Source organism: Vicugna pacos, chromosome 5 (genome assembly GCF_048564905.1).
Source record: "Vicugna pacos chromosome 5, VicPac4, whole genome shotgun sequence".
NCBI classification, from domain to species: Eukaryota; Metazoa; Chordata; class Mammalia; order Artiodactyla; family Camelidae; genus Vicugna; species Vicugna pacos.
Genome location: NC_132991.1, coordinates 11694234 through 11721808, shown reverse-complemented (window position 1 = coordinate 11721808; position 27575 = coordinate 11694234). Strand labels below are relative to the sequence as shown.

General features: G+C 35.1%; 2 long non-coding RNA genes and 1 pseudogene across 3 annotated transcripts; 1 reads left to right on the top strand and 2 right to left on the bottom strand.

Annotated features, from left to right (window-relative positions):
- Nucleotides 1-2778: 2778 nt before the first annotated feature.
- LOC140696334 (uncharacterized) lies at nucleotides 2779-22439 on the bottom strand. 2 transcript variants are annotated; one of them, XR_012072508.1, is made up of 6 exons: nucleotides 22191-22439; nucleotides 11166-11319; nucleotides 5850-5968; nucleotides 5632-5705; nucleotides 5462-5514; nucleotides 2779-2917 (listed from the first exon to the last, which is right to left on the bottom strand). It is a non-coding gene; the product is annotated as an uncharacterized lncRNA (long non-coding RNA). The 2 variants fall into 2 exon arrangements; XR_012072509.1 differs by lacking the exon at nucleotides 5632-5705.
- LOC116280749 (U6 spliceosomal RNA) lies at nucleotides 13296-13396 on the bottom strand (annotated as a pseudogene).
- A 162-nt stretch (nucleotides 22440-22601) lies between the features above and the next one.
- LOC140696575 (uncharacterized) lies at nucleotides 22602-26015 on the top strand. Its single transcript, XR_012073059.1, has 2 exons — nucleotides 22602-22881; nucleotides 25886-26015. It is a non-coding gene; the product is annotated as an uncharacterized lncRNA (long non-coding RNA).
- Nucleotides 26016-27575: the final 1560 nt, after the last annotated feature.

Here is a 27575-nt window from a genome sequence, read left to right as displayed (position 1 = left end):
GTCTTCCATAGGCCTGATTTCCATGAATAGTTCTTGGCACTAGAGTAGACTAATATGTCTAGTTAATGAACTTTTCCATACTGTGGTAGAACTTTCAAACATTAAAAAGCAAAATCCAGACACGAATTAAAGCAGTGAAAAGAGATTTTACTCATTCACTGCTGACAGTAGCGGGAAGAGCTGAGCTCTGTTCTGATTTGCACAGAGGTGACTTGGCATTTTAAAGGGAGAATGAGGAACTGGGAAGGGGAGGGAGTAAGAGCTCTAGTAGTCAGGAAAAGTGTAAAATGAAAAGGGTTGGTTGGTGTAAATCAGTTAGGCCAACTGGGTCTACTTAGCTGGCAATATTGAAATTGGAAGTCTACCAGCCCACAGAGACTGGGAAGAGACAGCATCCATATCTATCCTTCCTGACGACTGTATTTGCCAGGGATGACTTTCAGGTTCTTGAGGGGATTATTCCGGATTTGTAGGAGATACGTATACATCTCAAAAGGACAGAGGAAGGGTTCACAACTGAGAGCTGTTTCAGTAAATGCTCTAAGAAAGGGTGGAAGAAGGGTGATTGTCAGGTGTTGGCTGGAACAAACGGCAAATTCATTTGACAGTTCTGGGCTTTTCCAGACAAAAACCCAAAAGGGCGGGACGTGGCTTTATGCTGCTGGAAGCCACATTAAGGTTGGGCCAAGTCTCTCTGCAGGGATTTGGATGAAATCTTTAAAAATGCCAAGAGTTCTTGCAGTTCTCATCCCAGGGCCATTTACACCCAGCAAATCAAGGAAAAGCGATTTTTGGAGGCCCTAGGATCTGTCTCATAGAGCTTCATTCCAAAACTCGGCATTACAAACAAATATGTCTACGTAAGTAGGCTCTACTGAAGATCTGAATTAAAGATCCCTCTGGGTTTGGGCACAGAGGACCACACATGGTAAGATATTAGACTTGAAATTAATTTTTTCTCCAAGTAGAGAGTTATGCTTCTTTTTTTTTTCCAAAGTCACATAGAATACATCTTTAACAAATGAAAGAAAATACAGAAAAACAGCAGAGTTATGCTTCTTATCCTTAGGAGGAGTCACTGTTCTTGTCTGGCTGGCTGTTTTATGAAATTATAGCCTTTAGAAGGGGAGAAATTTAGTTTACATGATATTTCTACTAAATTATGGAATCTTGGAAATACATGTCCAGTATAACAGAGGATGCCCATGTGATGACAGTAATGATTATAGGGGCCAACGAGATGGTTTTATTGTCAAAGACTGCCCGTGTATTGTATCTACAGTCAATGGACCAGCATTAGAATAAACTTACTTCTTATCTTTGGATCAGGGATGCTATTTAAAATTCTAGAGATGCCACAATACCAGGATTCATTTAAACAGCATGAACAACTGTTTTTCAATAGTGGTTCAAAAGATTTGTGTTTTACATGATAGTGGAATTAAAAAAAGAAAAGAGATATCTTGGTCAAGACACTCAATATTTTCATTACAATGAAACCAACTCATTGTTTTCCTCTTTTATAATTTCTGGTCCTAGAATTCAGGTATTTGCTTTAGAAGTTTCTAGAAAAGTTATAAATCTATCTAAAGTGCAAAAAATGAAGTTGTGCTGGAACCACACTGGGCTGGTATTAAAACATCTTTTCAATTGAATATCCTGGTTGAGCAAAAGAAATGAGTTGTCTACCCCTTCTCCATACCTAATCTTGTGTTATCCATTCTTTGCTGGAACTACCTTTGAGAGTTGTCTTACATGAACTTAGATACTATGCAAGCTAAAACATGATATCATAATTGTGAACTGAACTTTAGCCCATGTAAGGCAGATGTCTGTATTGCGTGGACATCTCTTCTTTCACAGTTTGCCAAACAGCTCATAGAAATTCCTGCAAGGAATCCTTATAATGACCTTTCAGTGATTCCTTACCTCTGCCAAGACCATAGCCCCCTTAAGTACATCACATAGGGAAAATAATAAAGCGTATCACCTTGTGAATATTGTCATATTTCTTTTCTAATTTTTTGGAGTATATTTGAAATTGGACCCTAAACTAATATATCAACTTATTTCCAATGGTTTAGGGAAACCGCCCAAGGGTTAGTGTGTGTGTGTATGTGTGTGTGTGTGTCTGGCGCAGGGAGCAGTAAGGAAGAGTTGAGAAATGTAAGAAGGAAAGAGCTACTGTGGAAGTTTTCATGATCAAAGCCCTAAATTTCTAATGCAGTCTCAACATGAGGTTTCAAGAATGAATCTTACTAAGTTAGTAGCTGTATTGTGTGGGTAGCATTCTTAATGAAAGATAATTTTCTCAGTCAAAAGAGTGCAGAAATTGCCCCCAAATCATGCATTTCTCCTGAATAAATTTTGGACAGTAAAAGGCACAGTATATATCTATATGTTAAAACAAGCAAGTTTTATTTTGCCCAAGAGCTGGGGATCCAAGCATTCTGAGATATTCTAGAGAGTAAGTTGCAACCCTACCATGAAAGACAGAGGTCAGAGAGTTCTAACAGATTTTGCTTCTGATATAACTCTTTTAGACATCTGGCCATGTTACCATGACTTGAGCCTTTCCCTTTGTATTGTCTCAAGCAATGATGCTTGATAACTTTTTCAAATCCTGTGTGGACTTTGAGGCCCCCTGTGGTCTCCTTCATGGAGTCTTCTCCAGCTGCTCAGACTCTCTGTTGCTGTTATAATTCAATCCCAAATGATCCTTTCATATGTTCATTTTGATTCAATGTGACAATGTACACAAACAGGCTTTAGATCTTGTATATTTCAAGAGAATTTTTATTAATAGGATATATACTGTCAACTAACTCTTCAGAGAATTGTAAGCCTGTATTTCTCAAGGTCCATTCCTCAAAAGCTTCCTCAAAGGATGTTCATAAGTGTTTCATAGGGAGCAACACTAAAAATTAAATAGATGTTTTATTACAGTATATCTCACATTATTTAATATGCTACTATACATTGTGAATATAGCAGGTGGTAGACAGATGACAGATTGATAGATGCATAATATTTAATAGTCTAATTCATAAACTTTCATGGATACAAAATGCTGCTTTTTTTTAAAACATTTAGAGAGACTTTTTTCCTCTTGGAGTACATTTTGATATATGTTGAGCTCTCTTTCAGGACAGTGAAAACATTTGCTATCATTTCGCTCATTGCACCTAGATACACAGTTAAATTCCAAGTGATTAGGGAACTAAAGGGACTGAGATAATATTTACTGAGTCCTAAATATGGGGATGTTCTCAGCTAAAGACTTTATATATATAGACCTAGTAAATCTGTGCAATCTTCCTATATTATCTTTATTTAGTATTTATGCCATTATATGGTTGAAGACACTAAATTCGAGGAGTAATTTGCCCAAGATTGTACAACTGAGAGTTGTCAACATTTAGATATAATCACAATTTATGAAATGTTCAATAAGCCTCCACTTACTTTATCCCTATTATTATTTATATTCCACAGCCAAGCAGAACTTTAGCGCTTACTGATTTTTCATGTTTTGTATATATTTTATGAGTAGCATGAGAAAAATTAGGTAATTAACCCATTTAAGTAAGTGAACATGGCTAGACCTTCATAGGAATTTTGTAATTGCCATTATAACTATCAATTTTGCAATGAAAAGAACTCACATCACTGCATTATTTCCCATTTCGATATTTAGAGGCAGTAACAAGCACAAAACATTCCCTGGGGATTAATGACCATCTGAAGCTAACTGTCCTCAACACCGCCTTAGGACATCAACCTCTCCCTATTTGTCATTAATCGCATTTTTGAACAACAGCACTTTGATTCTGTTGGGTGAACACAGCACAGGGGGTCATTACTGAATCTTTTCATTTATTTATTGTTTTTTCCCCTACATTACTATTAAAATTAAAAGATGCCAAATCATAGGCTCACTTAGTCCTAATGACTGTATATTTGAAAAACATTATTATTGATGTTTAAAATATTACATCATCCTAAGTAGTTCCCCTAAACATTTGCACTGCAGGAAAAGATATTTTAGTGATCTGTTAATGGTCTGGTGATCTGAATTTCTTCCTTATAAACCATACAAAGTTTCTCCAATTTAGACAGTACAGAGCTATACTTACCCTCCAAATAATAGGGTGTCTTGGAATATGTGTTTTGGTAAACTTTAGTATAAATTTATGTTCACAAACACAAAATCTTTGCCAGCAAAAGACAGATGCCCTCTGTGACCTGGTTGGCTCCCCACGGCAAGCCATATTTGATCTCTGATCCTTTATCTTTTTGTGAATTGTCTGAATGTATCAGAGGGGGTTTACAGTGGTCTATAAACTCAGACAGATAAGGCAGCAAGGAAAAATATCAAGTCAGTTCATTCCTGGAAGCTGCTGACTGAGAGCTGAATGTACTAATCCTGTAAAAAATTACAATTTGCTGAACTCTTTCTGGCTTATCTTTGAGAAAATAACTACATAAAGAGATGTGTTAAGTAAATGCCTTATTTGACCTAGACAGTTTATCTTTCTGATCTGGTTTACCTAGATTATCTTTTTTCATTCTAAACTGTTGACTTACCTTTTTTTTTGTTTGTTTATCACTACAGATATCACAAGGCATTAAAAACTCTATGATGACTTCTCTCATTTCCCATGGGTAAGGTATGTTTTTATTGAAAAAAAAATAATGTTAAAATAACCCAGTTCATTGATGTCTGATGAGAAACACCTAACTGAGGATATCTTGCTTCTGCTTTCCATTTCATTGTTTACATAACCTTTAACATTCAATATGAGAAGGCTGGTGCCTCCCAGAAGGGAAAGAAGAGACATCTATTCTGTTTTGGCTTTAATTTCCTTTCAGAGATCTGCCACTTACTGCCCCCTTTGATATTGTTCTTTCTCATGTAAAATATATTCTATTACTGTTCTAAACAATAGGACTGTCACTCTCAGTGCAATGTGCTTTCTTGCTGGCTTTGCAGTTTGTGCGAAACAAAAGGGGTGATTTTGAGGTATTTAATTCGTTTGAATGATGACTTCAATATACAGATGAGAAAACTTTTATTAAAAATGCTGAAAAAAATAAAAACCAGTTAAAGGGGAACCCTTGCTCAAAATGTGCTGTTTGGTTAATGTATTTGAAACTAATATGATATCCTTTGAGAATTTTTCTTTGTCTGCAACGCCCTATACACTATGAAGAGTATGACAAGCAGCCTGTTAGGTAGAGTGTCTTATTATCAATGCTTTCTGATCTTTTGGTCAAATCAAGGCCATAAAGATTTCAGGCAATGGAAATCGTCATAGTTCCTAGAAACCAAGGCATGTGACCAAGGGACAACCACACTCAGAATTTCAGCTGGGTTTGGAATAATAAATACACTCTGGAAATAGAAAGTTGGCATGAACTAGGGGGACAAAATTCACTGCCATTTAGGGCACAGACTCACCTTGCTGAAAAAGTTGAAGTGCTGACTGGGAAACTGAGGCCAAACCTTAATGACTGGAATGTCATGGTGGAAAAAGGGAGAAAGTTTAGGTGATTATCCCAGAGAGCAAGACTAAATCTACTATTAGTGAGGCAGAGGTCTGGCAATCTTTCTTCTCTTGCTAGGCTCACCTAACTAGGATCCACTGATGATCTTAGATGAAGTTTGTAGGCTTATCCAAATGAGAGATCGACTACTTTTATTTCTGAAATTATAGACAAGTTTACTTAACTTCTCTGTGCCTCCATTTTTAAAAAATCTGTAAATTGGGAATAATAGCAGTATCTACATCATAAGGTTATGGTGAAATTAAATTGGGTTAATATATATAAAATCCTTAAAATGATACCTGAAAGATAGTAAATAATTTTCAATTAGCTGTTTTCATTATTATTCTATGTGCGGCTGACTTTTGCTAAGAGAAGGAGAGATGGTAAGGCGAGGACTTTCCACTGAATAATTTGGACACTGGAAAGAGACAAGAAGTAATAAATGACTTATTTTTCATTGTATGAAACAAGCTTTTTTCAAAATTTTCCTGACTCAAAAATTAGTAGATTCATTACCAAATTAAGTCATCCCTTAATTTCTTCACTCTCTCTCACATTTAGGCTTCTACCCTACCTGCTCCCATAGTTTATAAACCAATTCAGAGCATCTGACCAGTAGTCCTCCTCTTGACTCCAAGGTCTTTCATAATCTGGGGTAACTGCAAATCTTGGAGCATGACTTATTTCACAGTCCTGACCTTCTTAGCTCCAAGGATCTACATTTCATATCTACTTTAATATTCACTCCTATAGCCACATCTTTGTTCTCCACTCCTCCAAAACTGAAGTTTTAAATGAAAATATCTAGGCTAGGACTACAACCTCATTCTCCAATCTTCCTCTGATTTTCCCAATTCGTCTTGTATTTGACTTCATTGAGATCCATTCTTTCTTCCAATCTGCCAGGCCACTTCTGACTCCACTTCTTTTTGTCCCCTGATACTTCTGTCACAAGTCCCTGGAACCCTTCATTGAGGTAATTCTCACATTCCACCTTCTCCCCTTTCTTACAGGATCTCCTGAACAAGACTGAGGAAAATCTCCTGACCACTCAAATTTGTGCCCTTATGGGTTCCTGCTGCCAAATCTGACTAGGCACTCAATACTGTCTAGTAATCTTCTGTATTGATGACTTCATATTGTCTCTTGTTTTTTCTAGTCTTTATCCCATATTCTGCTTCTACCTCTAATTATACTTTTGTATATAAGCAAAATAATTCTGAAGAGAGAATGTCATTTACCTCCTACAAAAAATGAGTTTATCTATATAAGATATATATGTATATTGTATATATAAATCAGAATCATGATGGGTACACAAATGCCATATAAGTATTTAATGTTTGTATTACTGTTGTACTCATGAGCAGGTGAAAGTCCCTTAATATTTTATCCCACTACTTCCATCTACACAATCCTCTTGTCTACTCCCCACTGTCAAAAGGGAAAATATAGAACAAACTCCTGTCTAAAATGGCATCTCTCCTTATACTATGGACACATAGACCTCCAGTAAACCAACTGATCAATTTTTCACTCTATTTTCAACTTTTCTTTTCTAATGGCTCTTTCCCATCAGCATTTAACCATATTTTGATCTCTCCTATTCCTCTCTCCAACCATGAGCCTTTGACTGTATCTTTTTTTTTCCCCTTAAAGGGTAATACAGAGGGAAGAAATAAAATATGGAAAATGAGCTCTATTAAAAGCTTTTTTGATCTTTTGTGTTCCTTTCTCTTTTCCAGTAAGTTCCTCAACCCACTGCAATCTAGTTTTTGCTCTAACACTTCACAAAATTGCTGTAGCAAAGGTCATCCTTGCTCAGTTTCTTACAGAATCAAATGGTTGCCTTTCATTTTTATAATTTTTGGCAAAATTTCATTCTTCTGAAAACTCCTTTTTTGAGGTAGTTGGTATTCAGTCCAACTCCCCTGTAGCACATTTATAATCTCATTTATAGATTCCTCTTATTTTTTTTGTTCCAAATGTTGGTGTCCCCCTCCACTTCTCATATCCATATGTATGATTTCATTCACATCCATAGTTGCAACAAATATCTATATATCATTTTTAACCACTATTTTCCCCCTGAATTAGTTGTAGACTGATAGAGCCAACTAATTATTGCATATGTACCAGCCTTAAAATATGAATGCAGAACATATCATGCCTTACCATCCCACACAGTATGTATCTGCATTTTGTTAATTACTATATTAGTAACACAATCACTTCTTAATTAAGTAAAAAAAAATTGTTAGTCCGTGTTGAGTCTGCCTTTTACCCTTACCTCCAAATCTTATCAATTCATTCAAAGATTTTTAAAATTATACTTCCACAATCTCTATCAAGTTTATTTTATTCTTCATTACTGCTACCAATACACACTTTAAGACTCCAGGCTTTATTTGGTCCAAACAATCTCCACGATAATTGTTTTGAAATATAGCCATGACAACAGCATAAGCTGTCAGGTCTCTGGTAGTAGGCATTAATATGTAGTAAGCATTCAGGCAATTTATTTAAATTACATTTAATTTTACTAATTTCTTTCCCTACTTCCCTCTAAAATCTTCAAATTTTCTTGGTAAAAATGAAATAGCCAAGCACACAAGGTAATTGAATTGTCAGAAAACTACCATCTCTCATCAAAATTACAACATTTTTGAACTTGAATGGATTACAATGATACATACTCCCAACAGCAAAACCTAAATCATATAAGTTACTAAACATATATCAGATCTTTGTATTAATAGCCTTACTGTTGTATTTAAAATGTAAAACTGATGAGTTTATACTGTGGAAAGGGAGACTTTATTTACCTAATTTAGCGATTTCCTTATTATTATTAATATTTATGAATTAAAAATATCATTAGGCTTTGTAGTGTTACCGGAGAATAGGTTCTTGCCTTGCACAGGAAAGAATTCAAGAATAAGGAATAGTAAAGTGTAAGCAAGTTTATTTAGAGAGATACACACTCCATAGGCAGAATGCAGGTCATCTCAAAAGACAAGAAAGAGAGAAGCCGAGAGGTGTGGCTTGTTGAAAGCAAAAGTAGATACACTCTCCACAGACAGAGTGTGGGCCATCTCAGAAGGCAAGAGAGAGAGCAACCATGAGGTGTGGGGTTGTTAGTCTTTACGGGCTGGGTAACTGCATATGCTAATGAGTAGGGGGATTATTCCAACTATGTCGGGGGAAAGGGCAGGGATTTCCAGGAATTGGGTGCCCCACACCTACTTTTTGACCTTTAATGGTCAGCCTAGGAACTGTCATGGCACCTGTGGGTGTGACATGAGGCTCAAAGTCAACTGGAAGTGGAATCTTTCACCATTTTAGTTCTACTAATTTGTCCTGTCCTCAATTGCTGTGTCATTCCTTCAGTGATTGTGCCCTGCCCCCTTCCCTCCTGTCTCAGTAGTGCTAGTACACAGAACTGACAATTTGATAACTTTTTCTAAGTTAACTGAAAAAGGTGAAGATCTGAATATACTTAGTCAAGACTTTTCCAAGATGAATGAGATATCTCTTATTAGAGCAGTTTTTTATTCTTTAGTTGGAATTATAGCTAACCAATATATAGTATTTAATAAATGATAGTTGAATGAATGTTTGGTTTTGAAAGCTTTTCTCAAGGCTGTACTAAAAAAGTTCTTTTTAGGATGGCTGTTTAAATCTGCCTGAATTATTTCTTGCCTACTACTATCACACTTTTATTTATGATCATTTCTTGTCATTAATCTATGCTTATAATTTAATAATTATTTGTTGATATTGCACTAAAAGGTTTCCTTAAGATAGACTGCAACATTTCAACATTATATTCTAATAAATGCTCTCACACAAACACAAGTGTTTATGAGGCATAAATTAGAAAACAATGTTTTGTTTAGCACTATCTTATTTTACTTGCTTTTGCTTTTTCCAGTGATAGAATATGCAGCCTAAGAATTTGATTTCAGGACTATCAAAGACCATTTCTGAACACTTTAATACCACTTTAAATGAATTCAGGTTTCTTTAGTATAATTACAAGAATGATTTACATTAAGTTGACTAGTATAAATTAAATCTTCAGATAGTTAAATTTTTATAGCTCAGTATTGGCCAATCAGTACTTTATAAAGATACCTCAAATTCATTTAACTTTAATTAATTATTCCTTATTTCAAACAATTGCTTAACATTTTTAACCAATGGAAGGGCTCAGTTATGAGTATTTATTATGAAACTAGGCATTTTTGCCTACATAGGCCCCTTTCTCAATAAAAAATATTAAAAATTATATTTTACAATTATATTGTATAATAAATATAATGAATATAACCCAGGCTTAAATTACTATTATATTTCCATTATTATTATACTGTTTAGTTTTTCTTTTGATTTAAAAAAAAATTAAAGTTGAATCATTTCTGCGGGGCCCTAAAATTATCATGGGCACTGTGCCTGCAGTCACTAATGGATAAACCAGTAGGTCAAAATTAACAACATCTTATTTTGAATTTTTTTGTTGTTTCCACTCTTCAGCCTCCTGTTCAGATGGTTGGTTGAACACTGAATTTTGAATAACAACTAGAAACAATTCATTTTAGTTTATTAGTTCTTACTCCTCTTAAGTGATAATCTTTAAATGATTTTGAGATCGTTAGGTTAACTAGGACAGAGAGAAGCTAATCTTAATTCTGTGTTTGGAATTTAAGTAATAGAGAAGCAAAACTCACCTCTCAATTGACATTTTGGTTGAAAACTAATCAAAACTTCTTTTGTAAAAGAGTGAAGGAGTTACATTTTATATACTCTGATCTATTCTCTATAATCCAAAGTTGTAATAAAAACATTGAGCTCTACAGATTGATTTGGTATTATGTTAATAATAAGAACAATCACAATGTGTTGTTGAAATTCTGATTGAAAGGAATTAAAGAAGCTAGCACTATTAGATTGGTTGGAACAAAATATGAAACTTAATGGCCCGTTAGTTCTTTCCTAATTTATTTGCTATCATTGGCAAACTTTCGATAACATAGAAGAATACGAAATATATATCAGAAAAATGTAAAATATATTGATCTTTCTCTCCTTCAGATGCTTCTTGTCAGGAAGTTTACAACTGAACAATAAAATGATTGTCAATCATCAATTTTTCATTAATATAAAATGACAATTTTTAAACGTGCAAAATAGTTTGATATTTTCAATAGAGATATCAAGGCATATACATATGGGCACATGTTTATGTAAATATTAAGAAATCACAAGAATAGTCCATACTTTCCTTAGGAAAAAAATTATTTTTCAGGCAATTTGCATTGATATAATTGCAAATGTACTATTGAATTCCACAGTGATGCTCAAGAACTGACTGATTCACTCAGCTATATATTTGCAAGAGTTTTGAAATAAAAATCAGATGAATTTTAACAGTAAATTGTGAAGTCTAAAGTGTTTATAGCAGTCCTGCAACTATGTATCATCGTATTTGAACTGATTTCATTTGTAATAATCACTGAACCTGAGCAACATAAAAAAGTTTCATTCTTTCAGAAGACATTACTATTTATAATTGGTTTATCCCATTATCTCTCTGCTGAAAAATATGTACTTACTTTACATTTGGGCGTTCCTGCAGTTCTCCTAACTGGAATTTTATATTTGAAGGGAGAAGAAATGTGGAACGAAGATGGGCCTTGAGTTTAGACAACACTGGTCTTGTATGCTAGCTCAGCCAGGATTCAACTGTAGGCAGGATGTTTTCAGAACCTGTAATCGCAACCATTATTCTGTGCTATATCTTAAAAAATAATTGAGTCAATCTCTCCCCTATTCACATTAAAAACACAAACAACAACAAAATCAACTACAGAGGAACTGCTGGGAACATTGGAATTATTGATGGAATTTGGTAATGTGTCAAGTTTTCTCTACTTGGTTCAAAAGCCACAGGGCACACAGTAAACATTTATTACTCCTTCACCAGCATACACAAATACACATATACACAAAGTAAACAAAAAACATTATTCATTTTTGGCAAAACGACTTCCATTCACAATTCTCAAGAATGTATTAATCTAAGTTGAATCAGTAACTGCTGTAAGAAACAATCTCCAAATTGCAGCTGCTTGACACAACACATGTCTTTTGTTCAATTACTTCAAAAAAATTTATCAAGCAGATTTTTTTCCTTGGTTTCCCTTTAACCTTTAAAAGAGTGTCATGATCATTCTATCTTTAACCTCTCATTGCTCAAGATCTTGAAAGCTATATTCTTCCTATATCCAAAGTAGAGTATATCAAATGAGGAACTATGTAAGGTGCTTCAGTTCTCTCGTTCCAAAGGGATTTAGAATAACTTTTTCTGAGATCTAGTGTTTATAAGAGATGAACTCTAGACACATACAAAAGATGTGAGGGGAATTAGCAATAAGAGTTATCAGCCCCAGTGAGAAGAAGTGTATCACTCACATCGCCAATGCATGGCGGTAATACAATCAGACTTACTTTTAGTTTTGTTATTCATTTGATAATCTCTATGGAGAATAACCCTTCTTATCATCTGTACTCAGAGTGACATCTCCCTGATCCTGCTTTTGACATGCCACTGGTGCCCCTCTAAACCAAATATTTCTTATTTTTAATAATCATATCTTCATTTCAAAACCTGGGTTCAGATTTAAGCTCTCTATTCAGTACTCAAGTTTGACACTGCTCTTGAAGTTACCCTTCACCCTAGCTCTCTGGGCTGAAGAACCCCAAGTAGTGCTGGCTATTTTGCAATCCAATTTGATTTCCAATAGGTATTTAACAAAACTTTTGTTTGTTTGTTTTAGACAAAGCAAACCAAAACCAAAACCAAAAAATCTGTACATTGTGTTCTTGACCTCTATATTTACCCACATTCAAAACATGACCTAGAATTTTGCTTTGGTTGACCAGATTCTTTGGAACCTTGATAATTTCCTTGCTTAAATTAGAATGTGCTCAGCTCTGGAACATCATGACCTGCTGTGTTCTGTCTACAAGATTAATGTTCTTTCTTCCACCACCAGTATCCTCTGCTGACCTGAACCACAGCAAAATGTGACTTACTTCTTAGCAGGAGCCCTCCATACCTGGTTTTCTTCCCTGAGTTCTGACCTTCTGTAGATGAATCAGTTTCCCCAGACTCTGTTTCTAGCCAACCACCTGTCTCATTCTCCTCAGTACTGAATAGGACACAGTTATGTCTAATTAAGACAAAAATATAAACATTCTTTTCTTGCCAAATATATAACTATGAGAAACATAACTAAGTAAAATCTGAATTTGGAAACTGTATCATGTGAGTTCTTTAAAGGCATTTTTATTTAGGTTTTTACATTCTTCAAGGAACAAATCAGGATAATAAAAAATTTCAAGAATTTTATCATGATCATTTCTAGTGTGCCAGAAAAAATGTACGTTGGTATTCTGTATTATTTTTTATTTTCTGTTTTGAAAAGCTTATTTTTGAGTATAGGAAGTATTTGATCATCTGTTTTGGAGAAACATGCCTTTCTTAGAAAAATGAAATTTGCAGATAGTCCAAAGATTGGATTTACTCTAGTACTTTAAATGTTAGCCTCTATCAAACATTTGATTTAAGCTTTTGGATTTTTAAAAAAATTCTCTTGCCCTCTTCTATGAAAACTGTTTGTAGATTTTAGGTTTTCTATATGGGACCTGTCAGAATGTAACTGCTAATCAATTTTTTTTTTTTTAATATAGAATGCTTCAGGAATTTGCATGTCATCCTCGTGCAGGGGCCATGCTAAACTTCTCTGTGTAATTTTAGTCTCTGTGCTGCCTAAGGAAGCACAACTTTTGGATTTTTTTGTTTATCTTTTGTGGAGACATAGAGATAGAAGTTTTCAAAAGCCTGACATCCACAGGAAAACAGAAGAATAAGAAGACAGCTTTAAATCATCTAAAGATAAAATAAGTCCTGATGTTAACTCCAATGAACTATACTTCACTGAGTAATGGCTCAAACCTTTTAGGAGAGAGATTTGGAAGAATGGCTAGTCTGGTAGTGTTCTGATGACAATGAAATTGCTGGTCAATAGAGGGAAGACATTTAAGCAGATGGCAGATATTCATTTTTAATTCTATATTAAGCAGTAGAGTTAGAGCAGTGAGAAATAGATAAAAGGCCCCTAGACCTTTAGGTTAAACAAATGTCATGAGAGAATTTTCTTAAATTACATAAATTATAAAGTTACATTAGTCTTTCTTCATCCTGCTCTCACAAAGTATCGTCCAAGTCTTTCGCAGTTTTAAAAACCAAAGTTTCTTCGCTTATATGATAACATTATGGCTAGTTAGAAAAAAAGAATGAGAGGTAAGAAATGAATTTTAACTAAACTTCCTGTGATTCTTAAGAACTTTCATTTCTCTCCAAACTTATTTTTCAATAATTCACAATAAAGAGACTGGATATACATGTGGACAATGGCCAGATCCTATATGCCACTACTATATGCAGAATCACGTAGGAAGCCCAGGAAGCCAAACCACATAGTCTGTAGCAATCAGAATCATCAGGGTTTGGTCAATGATTGCCAACTTCTATTTTTACTTCCATTTCTAATTCAGGACCAACCAGAGGAAGAAGAGTATCCTCCCCCAATTAATCACATAAGCTATTCCATTTATCATCAGCACACCTCAAGCTTCCATATGTCAAGCACAACCAATCACAAGGATATATTCTACAGCACAGGGAATAGAGCCAATATTTAATAATAACTCTAAATGGAGTATAACCTTTAAAAATTGTGAATCACTACATTGTACACCTGAAGATTATATAATATTGTAAATCAACTTTACTGCAATTAAAAAGAAAAAGAAAAAAATCTCTAATCAGAACATACCTGAAGCCTCCTCATTTTTTTGGACTATAAAATTTCCCATTTCCCTTACAGCATTCGAGTTCCTGCCAAAGATGAGTGATGGAGGTTGTCTCCCTTGCTGTATGTAGCAAGCTCTGAATAATTAATTTCTGTTTGTTCTCATTTTGGTGGACTTTGTTTATTTCCACACATGGATACTCTGCTTTGGCTAGGTTGGTCTCTTCCCCGTCTCATAGATTCACCATGCTTGTACAAGCTGAGTTTTCACCTACCCTATTCTTACATTCAAATGCCCTTCAGTCTTTTCAGCCCAGTCAAATCATACCTACACATCAAGGTCACCCTCAATTTCCAACTCTACCATGAAAATATTGTTCATAACCCATTAACTCCAAGACCTACTCTTCTCCTTCTTACTTAAACTTTTGTAGCCTGGAATGTCTGTACCACACAAACCAAACATTTTGAGCTTGAATTTTTTAACCTAGCAGATTTAAATCATAACTCAAAGAAGACCACATTGGAAGGTAAGGGGGGCAGCTCAAATGCCAAATAAGAAAATTATGGTGGTAATGGTGTCTTCAGTTCTTATAAGAGTTTTTATCTTCTTTACCAATTTACTGTTGTCTAGCAGACGCTCTATCTTTCCCAAGGCTCAAAAATTTCAATTCCTACAAGGGTCTGTGATGGTAAGAGTGAAACCTTTCGAAAAGATACATTTGTGTAGTGTGCATGAGTGTGATATCTGGATGAATTAATCAATTCTACCCCCTATTATTTAATTTTTAGTAATATTAAAATCCAAATATTTTCATCAAATTTAGCTCTAACAAATCTTATCTGAATCTTACAGCTTTATAATGTATATCATCCTCTTTTACAGGCTAAAGATACTTTTTCATTTCACATATGCAAAATTCCTTACCAATTTAATATATTCTGCTATCTATTGTTATAACAAGGGCCATAGTATATAAATCCAAATAATTATCCCAATTAGCATTATCTTGACCAGTACCAGTCAAATATTTACCCTTCTCCAGGGAATCAAGCTGACATTCAATATCTTTGCATCACATATGAATAATAAAGGGCATATTAATGCAATTGTCTTAAATTTTGCCTGAACTTTTTTCCCCTCATGTTTCAAAATGCAGTCTTTCCGTTCATATTATTAGTATTGCCATATAAATTACTGGCAAGTATGCTGTAAAAACTGAGTTTCTCAGAAGCCATTGACTATCTATAGAATCTATTACCTTACAATCCATGGATTTAAAAATCATTCAAGCCAATTAGGAATGTTATCAACAACAATGATATATCAAATAAGATCAATTAATTTCAAAATACAGTCACTGAGAAATGTTAAAAAAAATATGGGAAAGTTTTAAGTGGAAATTCTTGTGCATTCATATGACTTCTGGATTATCCTGGTCCTGTGTAACCATTTCCTAGGTGATGCCCATTTTTACAGTTATAACACATTGTAACTGTAATCAACATTCTCTGGCTTCTATCACATTTACATATAGCTTTAGCAATTTACTATTAGTGGAAAACAATCAAATTTGTATATGTGAAATCACTTAGAACAACATACTTAACACAGTTTTGTGACACAAGTTACCAGGGACCACAGAGTACAAGGACTCAGTTCTGATATGCATTGAGTTTCCATCAACTCCATGAGGAGGTGAGGACTGACTATACTCATGAAAACATCACACAGTCAGGATAAAGGACATCTTAATCATCCCTTAAAGTATGTTTATGACTCTGTAATCAGTCCATCTCTCTTTACTCTTCCTTATGTAGTCCTGATCTGCTTTATCTTAAACAGTTTAGTTTGCATTTCCTAGAATGTTATACAAATGGTATCTAATGGTGTACTTTTGGGTCCAGCTTCCTTCACACAGCAGTTAGTTTGAGATTCATCCAGATTATTGCATGTATCAATAAAGCAATGTGATAAATTAAGTATACATTGTTTAAATTTTTTTCCAATGTTGTTTTTCTTTCTTAGGTATTTTGAAATCCCATATAAATTTTAGAATCATCTTGACAATTTCTATAGAAAAGGCTGTTAGAATTTTAGTTGGAATTGCATTGAATCTATAGATACAGCTGAAGACAAATGGCCTCTTACTAATCGTGATTATTAAATTTCTATGTCAACATTACTGGGCTAAAAGATGCCCAGAGAGCTGGTAAAACATTATTTCTGGTTGTGTCCATGAGGGTGTTTCTGGAAAAGATTAGCATTTGAATTGGCAGTCTGAATAAAGAAGATTGCCTGCACCGTGCTGTGCACCATCCAAGACAAAGGTGGAGGAAAGGTGAATTTGGTCTTCTTGCTTGAGTTGGGACATTTACCTTCTTTTGCCCTTGGACATCACTGCTCCTGATTCTAGGGTCTTCAGACTTGGACTAGGACACCAAGCTCCCCTAGCTCTCAGTCTTTAGAATCATACTAAATTACATAGCCAGTTTTCCAGGTTCTCCAGTTTGCAGTTGGCAGATTGGGGGATTTCTCAGCCTCCATAAATATGTAAATCAATTTCTAAACTGTCTCCTTAAATATATTATATATAAATATATGGTTCTGTTTCTCTGGAGAACACTGACTCATACATAATGTTTTGCCTTTTGGTACATCAGCTTGGTGTATCCCTACATTCATTTAGATATTAATCAATTTCATCTTTCATCAATTTAGAGGTCTTGTACATCTTTTGTTCAATTTATTCCTCAATATTGTATATTTTTATATCATTTGAATTTCCAGTTATTTGTTACTAGTATATAGAAATGTAATTTGTATTTGTATTTTGACTTTATATCTTCCAAGCTTGCTAGACACAATATTAATTATAATAGGTTTTCCATAGATTTTTAGAATTTTCTATGTAGTCAATTAAGTCATCTGTGAAAAAAAGACAAATTAATCCTTTCTTTCTAATCTATTATTTTATTTATTTTTCTTACCCTATAGCACTAGATAAACCTTCAATGCAAGGTTTAATAGAAGAGATGAGAACAGATACATTTTCTTCATTTCTGATCTCATAGAAAAAGAATTGTTTGTCACTAAAAAAATATTAAATATGATGTTAGCTATGTTTCCCTTATATATACCCTTCATCAAGTTGAGAAAATTTGCTTATATTACTAGTATTTTTAAACACTTGAGGTGATCATATGTATTTTCTTTGTTAATCTGGTTATAGGGTAGTTTAAAAAAATATTTAATCAACTTTGCATTCCTGGGATAAATCCTACTTGGTCATAATGAATTATATTTTTATATATCATTGAATGTGATTTGCTAACATTTTTGTTGTAGATTTTGTATCTACGTTGATGAGGAATGTTGCTCTATAGTTTCCTCTTCTTGTCTTATCTTTGTGTATCAAGGTAATGTTGGTCTCATACTGGAAAGTACTTCCAGCTACTTTATTTACAGAAAAATTTATAGACTTGGGATTTTTTTTCTTAAATGTTAGATGGAATACTCTAGAGAAGTCATTTGAAACCAGAGTTTTGTGTGAAGACTTTATCTACAATATCAATTTCTTTATGGGTAAACAACTATTTATCTTATATTCTACTTCTTGAATGAGATTATTAGTATAATTCAAGCTATCTGTCCATTTCATCCAAGTTTTTTAATGTATTTAATATACAGATCATAGCACCATTCCCTTACTATCTTGTCAATTACTTATAAGACCTGCAGTGATGTCATCTTTCTTTTTCTTGAAATCTATAATTTACGTTTTTTCTCATATTTTATGATCAGGCTGGCTGGAAGTTTATAAATTTTATTGATCATCTCAAAGAAAAATCTTTTTTGGTGCATTGATAGTCTCTACAATTTTCTTGTTCTCTATATCACTGTTTTCTGCCCTTATATTATTATTCCTTTTCTTCTGTTTAATTATAGTTTAATCTTTTTTTTTTTCTAATTTCTTAAGGTAGATATTTAGGTCATCAATATGCACTCTCTTTTCTTTTCTCTTTTTTTCTTTTCTTTTCTAATAAATGTGTTCAATTCTACACTTTTTCCTCTTAAGCACTGCTTAAAAATTAAATGGCCTTTTTGGTGATGCTTGGTTATTTAGAGATGTATTGTTTCCTTTGCCCATATTAGGAGATTTTCAAATAGCTTCTTGTTAATTAATTACTAATTTAATTCCAATATATACAGATAATATTCATTGTATAATTTAAATTGATTGAAAATATTGAGACTTTGATAGCCCAAAATATGGCTTACCTTATGACATGTTCAGTGTGTACCTGAAGAGTATTTCTGTTGTTATTTATCTTACAAATATCAATAAAAACTTTAGTTTATTGATGGTTTTTTAATTCTGAGTTTTCACAGATGCAGCCTCTAATTAAATAGTTTGAGATTTGACTATATATATAAACTGGAATTCACAGAAAATGAAATGCTTTATCATTCTTCTGCTTTTGTGTATGGTGTGTTGTCAAAAAATGTTGAAAATGTAGCAATGCCATACTTTTTCCCTGAAATTGAGATTACCTTGAATAATACAACTATGTATAAGAAAATAATGTTGAATGAGGGGAAATACTTCTTAAATTTTAGCCACATATTTTGCTTTAAATCAAGTTTTAAGAACAATGGAAAGTCTAATCCCACAGCGATAGAATAATAAGAACACAGATTATAGGATAAAATTTTAAAATAACTATAATTAACAATCATGACAGATAAATGTTAAAATCTGGCAGGTGTGGGGCTCTATCTAAACTTTATTTTATTTTAGTTTTTTTCATTGAAGTATAGTTAATTTACAATACGATATTAGTTTCAGATGTGTAACTTTATGTTTTTACTTATATGTGGAATCTAAAAAATAAAACAAATAAATCTATATAACAAAACAGAAACAGACTCACAGATATAGAGAACAAACTCATGGTTACTGTTAGGGAGAAGGAAGCAGGTAGTGGCAAGATAGGAGTATGTGATTAAGAGATAAACTTTATTTATTTTTAATTTTTTACTCATTTTATTTATGAAAATTTTCCTTTGAAAACAATGATTGATTAAACTTTTAAATTAGAGATATAGGACAAAGTAGATAATTTCATCTCAAATTTCTCATTCATCATTACCTGAAATAGTTAAAGAGAAAGAATAATTTGGCATATATCAGTCTGCTCTGATCTGTTTTGTTTCCTCTGATTGTTTCTCTAGCTTGACACCTAGAACGAATACAGTAATCTCAATTTATTACTCAAAATTTTGATGTTGTCCCTCCCTGAAAACTAAATTGCTAAACTCATTTATACTATATGAACATTAGTTATAGCTCTTCAGAGAAACAGAACTAATTGTATGCTTAGAGAGAGAAAGGCCAAGAAATTCATCATAATCAATTGGCTCATGTGACTGTGGAGGCTGGCAAGTGTTGAGATCTGTGGAGTGAGTCAGCAAGCTGGAGACCCAGTAGAGAGCAGAGGGTGTAGTTCCAGTCTGAAAACGAGCAGGCTTGAGACCCAGCAAAAGCTGACTTGATGTTTCAGTATGAATCTGAAGGGAGGAAGAAGTCCATGTCCCAGATAGAAGACTACCAAAGAGGAAGAATTCTCTTTTTCAGAGCAAGGTCAGACTTTTAATTCTCTTTAGGTCTGCAACTGATTGGGGGAGGCCCACCCACACTATCAAGGACAATCTGCTTTACTCCATCTATTGATTTAAATGTTCATCTCATCCAAAAACACCCTCATGGAAACACCACAATAATGTTTGACCAAGTATCTGGGTGCCACATGGCCCAGTCAAGTTGACATATAAAATTAACTAACATAAACACCAAGGGAAAAAGACTGATCAAAGAATAAATATTTGTGTACCAAGAAATTATATCCCTTATCCCTTAAGGGATATTTTGCATTTAAAGGACATATTTGAATGCTCCTCACAAGTGAAAACAACTCTTACTAAAAAAATATATGTAGTAAATCAAGTTGGTCAAGCACATAGTTCTAGTTGGGGCCCCTTCAAGTCTCTAACTCTGGGCAGTTATATGAAGTAGTCAACAGTGGCTACAGTACCTTGGTATTTAAATTATAGTTGCACGGCAATACATATGGTAGCATTATAGTACATAGAAACAGCAGAGAAGACAGTTATAAAAACTGAAATTTAGATATGATATGTATGCATTTGTATAAAATTGAATCCTAGACTTACAGTATAATAAGGTATAGGCCAACAAGGAGACGTAAGTGTTATTAAAGATGTTTATCTGAAATCCTTTGGTAGAAAAAAAAATGCCTCAACCACCAATCACTGCCAAGACAGCAGTAATTTTATACATCTGAGTCACAGTGGGAGGAGTGAATATCATTTCTTGGTGCACAAATATCTGTCTCTTGTGGGGTAGTTTCCTCACATTTCATCTCTTTGTTCTTGACAAGCTGGAATTAGACTCGTCAGTTTCAAAGTGATCTGTGTGAAGTGATGTTATGATAAAAGCTGCTGTGATACCAAGAAAGCCATATTCAGAAGCAAAACATGAGATAAATAATCCATTACAACACCAACTCTCAATGTGGAAATAGTTTTGAAACATTCACACAGACACATTCTGAAAAAAACATTTCTTGTCATTTGCATCGCACAAGAAAGACAGTAATTTTTCTTTCAATAACTTCTGAATATGTTCCAAAACTTATGTTTCTTTTGAGTTTGTATTAGCAAGTTCAAGTTTTCATCCCCATGAATAGAGGCTCATGGGCTCTATTGGAGACTTCAATCTTCCTTCCACGAGTCAGAGGCTATGCATTATGGGAACCACATAACTGAAGGTAGTGTCTCACTCGGAATAGGCCTGCCTTGCACTCTTCTGATACCACTTGGATGGATACCTTCATTTTCTCACTTTCCACCGTATGTTACATGGCTTCACCTCATTCCAACGCAAATGAAACCCATAGACAAATGAGTTTAGAGAGGCTCCAGACTGGGAAGGAAACTCAGTGGAATCAACCCACATAACTCAAGAAAAGGTGATGAGAGAAATAAGTCGTGTTGAAAACCAATTCAAGTGAACAACTTGTTGCCCGAAATGGGAATAGAGATTTCACATTCAACATCTAATTAGGTCAAAACGTGCTTGCTGCACGGCTTTGTACGATTAAATTAATGTAATGAATGCTTTCTAAAAGTCATTGGAAGATTCGAGTAGGTCATTTTCCCTTAAGAATTATGACAGGTCCTTTTCCTCTATCATTTTGGGGGTAAAGGGGAGAGTGGCCGAGTTGGCAGAGTAGGGAGACCCTGAGCTCACCTCCTGTCACCAGCGCATCAAAATCACAACTATCTGCAGAACAGCCAACAGTGAAAAAGACTGGAACCTACCAGAAAAGATCGACAACTAAAGACGTAGAAGAACGAGCCACAATAAGACGGGAAGGAGAGGCCAAAGTGCGATATATTCAGATCCCATACCCCCAGGTAGACAACCACAAACTAGAGAACAATTACACTGCAGAGGCTCTTCCACAGGAGTGAGAGTTCTGAGCCCCGCGTCAGGCTCCCCGGCCTGGGGTCCGGCACGGGGAGAGGAGCCCCCAGAGCCTTTGGCGTCACTGCAGGAGCCCCACAGGACTGGGGAAGTAGCGACTTCACTCTTAAAAGGCGCACACAAATCCCCCCCTCCACACCCGGACCCAGGGCAACAGCAGTAATTCGACGGGAGCCTGGGCCGGACCTACCTGCGGGGCTCGGAGCGTCTCCTGAGGAGGCAGCGGCGGCGGCGGCGGCGGCGGCGGCTCACCGGGGGCGCGGAGACGCGGGCAGCAGCTATACTTGGGGGCGTTCAGCCCCGTGAGCACGGCTGTTGGTCACTGAGAACGAGGCTCATTAGCGCCAACACGGGGCAGCGCCTAACAGCCTGCGGGCGCCCGTGCTGGGACACCTCAGGTCAAACAACTAGCAGGGCAGCGACACAGCCTATCAGCGGACAGGCTGCCTAAAGACGAAAGCGCCCACAGCTGCCTCTGAACGTGCCCCTGGACACGCCCCTGGACACGCATCCAGACATAGCCCAGCCTATCAGAGGGCCAGAACCCAGCTCCTCCCACCAGTGGGCGGTGCCGGCTTTTCCCGCCGGGAAGCCTGCGCAAGCCAGTGGGTCAGGACCCAGCCTCACGCATCAGGGGCAGACACCTGAAGCAGGAAAACTAAAATCCCACAACAGAGGGGTCCCAGCCCTGCCCACTAACAGGCCTACGCAACCTGCAGGACACCCTGGACCCCATACCGAACTGTGTCAGGAACCGGCCCCCAAAATCAATAATCTGAAATGAGCTCTGGGATCCCTGGGCCTGCAACCAGACTCAAGGAACCAGCTCTGCCTGCCAGAAGAGCGGGACTAACCCCAGCATCTGGCTCACTTGCCAGTGGGTGAGTAGCAACCCCAGAGTCTTCCGGACCCTGACTCAGCCCACCAGTGAGCCGGCACTACCCCCAGGGCCTCCTAGGGTTCTGCAGCCGGCCTCCTAGGGTTCTGCAGCCAACCGCCGTGTGACCAGGCCCCGCTAAACAGCAGCCAGAAGCCTCGGCACAAGGCAGGGCCTGGCAACCAAGCCCACCTGCCCACCCACGTAGTCAGCCCACCACAGCAGAAGGACCCACTCAGCCCTCTTAGGGGGACCCCCAGAGCATATGGCTTGGTGTAAGATGCTTTATTAGGACATAGCTCAATGAGATAAAAATGAAAACTAATAAGAACTAATATAAATACACTCTATATATAATGAAAATACATTATATTTATGTAATCTCTATACATACATACAGATAAGATACATATTAAATCTAACTTCTAGATTTATTAGACTATGCTTTTATTTATTTTATCTTTTTTTATTGAGTTACAGTCATTTTACAATGTTGTGTCAAATTCCAGTGTACAGCACAATTTTTCAGTTATACACGAACATATATATATTCATTGTCACATTCTTTTTACTGTGAGTTACCATAAGATCTTGTATATATTTTCCCGTGCTATACAGTATAATCTTGCTTATCTGGACTATGCTTTCATATAAGACCAATAAAAGGAAAATCTTAATATTTGATTAGTGGTAGCTTCATTTCATGAAATTTAATCTATAAACCAGGTGATAGTATATTTGTGTTTCCTAATCCTTTTATTTTAAAATGTATTTGTTTATAGAAATACATCAAAGAAGAGACAAAAATTTATAATGAAATAATGAATTTTAACATAACAACAACCGGCTGGAGTCCATCCTTATATGACTGTAATTTTTTAGATCACACATGTAGTTTTGATGCCTCCCTTCCTCCTCAGAGGAAATCACTGTAAAAAGCTTATTCTTTATACCACACACATATTTTCTATTTTCCACTACATGTGCATATGTGTACACATTTTGTAGTATTTTACTTTTAATAAATAAAAGGTAATATAACAATTTTATTTAACCTAATTACCTCTGTAAAGACCCTACATTATATACAGATACATTAGTCACATTGGGGTTTAGGGCTTCAACATATAAATTTGGGGAAACACAATTAAGTCCACAACATAAGTTATTACTTGTAAATTTTAAAATCAGCTAACCAAGGATCTCAAAAATCTTTATTGGGGTATGGACTATAATTATAATTAATTTATAAGTTAATTTTGGGAAAGTAGGTATTTTATGATGTTAAGACTTGCAGCATAAGCACAGTGTATAATTTACTCATTTTTTGTTTGTTTCTTTCACCAGTATCTTATAACTTTCTTTATAAAGGATCTAATTATATTCATCTAGTTTCTTTCTGGGTAACTTACATTCTTCATTACTTCTGTGAATAGAATAATTTTTTTTCTGCTTTCTTTTTAATGGGTTATTGATATTGAAAGATAGAGATATTGATTTATTCATGTTCATTTTAATTTAAGCAATTTAATATCTTATTAGTTCTAATTATTTGTTAGCATATATTCTGAACAATCATATTACTATAAAAAGTGAAAAATAAAACTAAACAAACATATAAATATGCCAGAAAGTAAAATAATAAAAAAATAGTTTATTGCATTTCAATGTGATATCCCAAGAAATAGTTGTAAATGTGGATAAAACTATACCACTATCTGGTTGTATTTTGGTCCATTAAACATCAAAGTTCAACATGCTGATCAACTCATTATAAAATGAATTTAGTTAGAATGGGTAAAGAGTTGAAAACATGTCTATGAAAACAATCTTATGTACTATGATTCAATAAATTTTAAGATTATGGGAAGCACAATATTCACATTTTAAGAAAATGATGGAAACTTTGATATGATAAAGTAAAAAATAAATAAAAAAGATCAAGAGTTAAAATACTGGCTCCATGAAGAAAGTCTGAGTGTGGGACTGATGCTGGTATATGAAAGATTAAAATGAACTTTGTATAGAAATAAGAGGAAGGTTTTGTCTGTTTGTTTGTTGCTTTAATGATATTGTTATTTAGGGTCACTGGAGTGGAGGAAAAAGATGTAGGATGTGGAGGAGGCTGGTTTGAATTATCACAGAAAGAGATGTTAGAGCATAAGCTGGAATAAAATGCTAGAGAAGTGTTTCTTTAAATAAGGATCCTTGACAGCCGCAGCATCAGCATCCGGCAACTTGTAGGAAATAAAAATCTCTGCCCCTACCCCAGGCCTGCCAAGCCAGAAACTCTGAAGAGGGGCCCGGCAATGTGTGTTTTAACAAATCCTTCAGGTGACAGTGATGCAGTTCAAGTCTCAGAACAATGAGCGTAAGGACTATGGTGAGGCCCTCTTACATTTAATAACTGATGTGCGTTACTCAACGCACCATGGTCCAACCTTGACAACCACTGCTCTCCAGTGAAAGTCTGAGACCCTAGGATTTATTTCTAAAATTTCCCACTGGTTTTGGTTTCTACTCCAACTACTTAAATAAGAGGTGGTCAACATCATTAGTCATTAATCTACATTTTGATTAAAACCATGGTCAGTTACTGTTACAAATCCATTAGAGTGGATGACCTCAAAGATACTGACACAGCCAAGTGCTGTTGTGATGGTTACTTTTATGTGTCAACTCGACTGGGCTAAGGGATGCCTAAATAGCTGGTAAAACATTATTTCTGGAAGAGGGTAGCATTTGAGTCATTGGACTGTAACAATCACCCTCACCAGTGTGGGTCTGCATCATCCAATCCATTGAGGGCCTAATAGAAGAAGAAGGCAGAGAAAGGATAAATTTGCTCTCTGCTTGAGCTGGGACAGCCATCTTCTCCTGCCCTTGGACATTTGTACTCCTTGTTCTTAGGCCTTTGGTCTAGGACAAGAACTCACATCATCCATCCTCCATTCTTGGGCCTTCAGTCTTAGACCAGGACTTACACTATTGTCTCCCCTGATTCTCAGGCCTTTGGGTTTGGACGGGAGCTACACCACTGGCTTTCCTGGGCCTCCATCTTGCACATAACAGACCATGGGACTTCTCAGCCTCTGTAATCAGGTGAGCCAAGCCCTCATAATAAATCTGTTTCCAGTACCTGTGTGTATCCTCCTGGTCCTTTATCTCTGGAAAACCCTGACTAATACCGATGGCAAATATGTGGAACTGCAACATTCAAACAGTACTGGTAGAATTATAAAATTTCATATCACTTTTAAACCTGTTTGGCAGTTTCTTATAAAATTAAATGCATACTTATCATGAAACCAAGCAATATGACTCCTAGGTATTTACCTTAAAAGAAATAAAAAGCATATTCCATAATAATATAAGAATGTTTAAAACAGCTTTATTCATAATGGCATCAAATGGGGAAAAGTCCAAATGTCCATCCACAGCAGACTGGATAAGCACATCTTGGTATATTTACACAAAAGGATTCTAATCTGCAATAAACATAAAAGAACAACTGACAAATTAAACAACATGGATGGATCTCAGAGACCGTAAAGTGAATGAAAGCAGCCTGAAATAAGAGTGCATGCTATGTGATCTTATTTATGTGAAAGTCTAGAAACACAAACTTAACCTACAGTGCAAGAAAGCTGATTCATGGCTGAGCTTGGGGAAAGTGTTGACTTCAAAGGAGCACAAAGGAACTTTTAGAGTTAATAGCTATACAGATATACACGTTTGTCTAAATGTGTAGACAATTATGCTTAGATTTATTGAATTATTATCCAACAACCCTATTAAATCCTTGTGTAAATGTTGATTATGTAACTGTAATTTTTTTTGGAACTTTTACATACACAGTCATATAATCCATGTGTGTAATGTCAATTTTACTTCTCTATAAACTTCTTAAACATTTTTATTCTTCTTCCTTTACTCCACAAGATAGCATTGCCAGTAAACTGAATAGAAATATCTTCTTCCCAATTAAAAAAAATTTTTGACTTCTTATTGGATGTTATTGACTTCTTTCCAGTTAAAAAGAAAAAGCTTCTAAATATATATATAAATATATAAAATGCACATATACATGTATACATACGTATTTTCACACACGTGTATGTGTATGCCTACAATTTTGTAGTACATATAAATGGTTAAAATACCGACATATATGATATTTATATATGATTAAAATGTGTCTGTTCATGTATATGTATATGTACATACATAGAAACATTTAATCAGATTGAGAAAATATTCCTCTTTGTTTAATTTTCTAAGATTTTACATTACGATGATGATTCTGCATCTATGAGATCATCATATAAGTTACCTTTTAAATGTGCTAATACGGTGAATAACATTGATTTGTAACTTAAAACAACCTTACATTCCTAGGAAAATCTACCTTGTTCATAATGTATTATATTTTCATGTATTGTTAAATACTTTTGCCAACATTTTACAACTGTTTTTAAGAGTGAGATTAGCATATAGCTAATCTTTTTCATATTGTCCCTACCATGTTTCAATCTCAAAATTCTATGAGGTTCATAAAGTGAGTTGGGGAGTAGTGTTTTTTTCCTACTGTCTGGGAAAGCTGTACTGATCTGGAGGAAACAGTATTTCTTAAGTGTTCAGTCGAACTCACTGATGCCATCTTCACCTAATATTTACTTTGTGAAAAGATTTTTGACT